Genomic DNA, 2,945 nt, shown 5'->3' on the forward strand with positions numbered 1-2,945 from the left:
TAAAGGCATCGATACGATCCGGTTGTGTAGGTGTAGTAGTCACGGGTGGTGTATTTGGAACTATCTCTCGTTGATTATTTATGGGTGGGTTGTGATAGTTATTATTATTAACCGAACGATACCTCTATTGGTATTATAATTATTATAATTATTTCGACCTTGTGTTTGACCTTGTCGTGGTTAGCTTGGTTGTTATAATTATTATAATTCCCTTGACCTTGTCCTTGTCCTTGTCTAGGTGGAGCTTGGTTATAATTGTTTGCTTGCCTAACGTTTTGATTATTGTACCCTGGAGGTGTTACTTGTTGATTATTTCTCCAACTGAAGTTGGGATGTTGTCTCAAGGCGTTAGGAATAGGATGGTTATTAATAGAGTAAACATTATCTTGTTCTGGTGGTTGTTGTTCATAAGCTAGAGGACAATAATCGTCAGGGTGCTCTGGACTCAAACAGAAATTACATGGGTTGGAGTTTACATTCATGACGGGGATAGGCTTTTGTTGAGCAGAAATAGCCTCTACTTTTTTAGTTAGAGATTCGATTAGATTTTTAAGTTCTGGATTGGTTTTCTTCTCAAACATACCGGCGGCTTTTACTGTTGAAGAAGAACTAGCTGAGCGGGGGATATCATCACTACCCCCCCAATTATTATTCCGTTTAGTTTGGTCTTCTAAAAATTTATAAGCCTCCGAGGCTCCTTTACTTAGGAAACTACCCCCATTCATTATGTCAAGGACTTCTTTATGGTGGTGTAGAAGACCTTTGAAAAAGGCACGAACTAACGTGTCTTTAGCTAAGTTATGATGTGGACACTCTATAAGGAGATCGGTGAAACGATTCCACGCCTCAGAAAATGATTCATGAGGATTCTGGCGGAAAAAATGAATCTTGGAAAGCATCTCATCCGTCTTTAGGGGTGGGTAAAAATGTTCCATAAACAGCTGAACAAGTTTAGCCCACGAGTCCACAGAATTAGGCGCTTGGGCAGTTAACCAAGACGCCTTTATCGGCTAATGTGAAAGGGAATACCCTCAGTTTAATTTGTTCCGCACCTACCGTAGGATGATGGAATGTTGTAAGGACTTGTTCAATCCTACGCATGTGCTGATAAGGTTTTTCATGGTCTAACCCATGAAAAACGGGTAACAAATTAAATATGTTTGGGGGGATTCAAAAATCCCCCACTGGGTTTGCTAGAACGATGCACGATTTAGGGCTATCGCTCAAGGCTTTGTAAAAGTCGGAGAGAGGAGTCTCTCTTTCTTCAGCCATTATGTCAGGTATGGTGTGTGTGATAGTAGTTAAAGGTGTCGTGGGTGGTGTACTAGATAGACTTGTTTGTTGCCGTGTAATTACGTTTGTTGTTTTGTTGACCGGACCTTAATCTCATGCAAGACTAAGTTGAGCTTAACTAAACATGCAACACTCCAAACAATTCTGATATACTAGTAGAAAACCTCTAACTGGAAATGCGAGGTATGTAAGAAAGGAATACCTGATTGCGTCCTTGCTTCGCTTATGAATAGCGTCTTGTTTACGCTTGTTCAGTGTATATAGCAGGTTAGAACACTGAAAAATATGAAAGATTAAAGTTGAATCAAAACCGTGGAAATCCGGAAATTTTAATGGGTATTTCAAGGCGCATAGAAGCGGCCTTCGCCGAAAGTAATTTTCAGATTACGTGTGTTTTTAGGTGGTCGGCCCCAAATGGGGCGGTCGCTCGATGGGAAGTCGAGTTCCAGTGTTTGAGCTGGTCGCTTGGTATTGGTATATGGCGCTTCAGTGGTAAACAAAATTCCAAGAACTTAGCGGTCGCGCTCCTTGCATGCTGGGCGCATCCGTGTATTTTCTCGCGGAATTTGTCACGCTGAAATGGGCAACCACAGTATGAAACAAACAAGGGTGGGTGGGTTTAATGGGACTTAAAATTGACTACTTCTACTATGAAAACAATGCTAAAGTGTAACTAAGATGGCATATGGCATTTGATAACCGGTCAAAATGATATAGTTTACCCTCTGAAATGAGCGATGAATTCACAACGTAAGTAAACTAAACTAACTTTCGTGTCTATTATCAAATCTTCTACTCTCGATGCAAATTGCACTAAGTGGAGTAGGAAGTTCGTTCCACTCCTAGTTCCCTAGCATGGATTGTTTTCTAAGTCTAAGAAATCAGTCTTAAGTCAATGAGAGCTTTACGAAATGTTATGCTAACAAGACGCGTTATTTTAAATAACTAGATATAATAAATAACAAGATAAAATATAAACTAAAGATAATCTACTTAAGCTACAGAAATACGATTGTTTGACTCTAGATAAAGAAATAGAGGGAATTAAATCCACCTCGAATCCAACTTAATAACCTAGTATAGATTTTCGTATCTCGATTCTTACGTTTTAACGGCAAGAATTTCGAGTCTAATCCCTAGTGTTCATGGCATTCTACCGGATACTAACTAGCATGTGAGGTCGTCCACCCATTCTCATGGGCGAAACACGACCTTCTAGAGTGGAATAGATTCTACTACCAAATTCTATACTAACCACTAAGTTTTCATCAAGGCTTCATCAACCCCTCTAATGGAGGTTTAGCCTTGAGTCATCAAACCAACATTTCCCATTGAATCTAAACTAAACATAATGTAAGAAATTGAGATTTACTTAGTTAACAATAATGAATCTAATTTAATGGCTGGAATGGAATAATAACAAGAATTTAATTTAGGTCTAGAATAGAAATGACTTAAAATTCGAAATTGACAACTAACTATTTTATTAATCTAATCAATCAAGAACAATCATTCAAAGATTTAATCTAAAACAGGAATTGAAATGGAACTAAAACTTAATCTATTAATAAAACTAGATCTAGAATTCTATATATTAATTTAGGTCTCACTAGCTACCATTAACAAAGAATGAAGCTTTTGTTTTTATACAT

At 38.0% G+C, this 2,945-nt stretch overlaps 1 non-coding gene across 1 annotated transcript; it reads left to right on the plus strand.

Moving 5' to 3' along the window:
- The first annotated feature begins 795 nt into the window (after positions 1-795).
- LOC147487741 (small nucleolar RNA R71) lies at positions 796-899 on the plus strand. Its single transcript, XR_015203396.1, has one exon. It is a non-coding gene; the product is annotated as a small nucleolar RNA R71 (small nucleolar RNA).
- Positions 900-2,945: the final 2,046 nt, after the last annotated feature.

This window comes from Coptis chinensis, chromosome 7 (assembly GCF_015680905.1).
Source record: "Coptis chinensis isolate HL-2020 chromosome 7, ASM1568090v1, whole genome shotgun sequence".
NCBI classification, from domain to species: Eukaryota; Viridiplantae; Streptophyta; class Magnoliopsida; order Ranunculales; family Ranunculaceae; genus Coptis; species Coptis chinensis.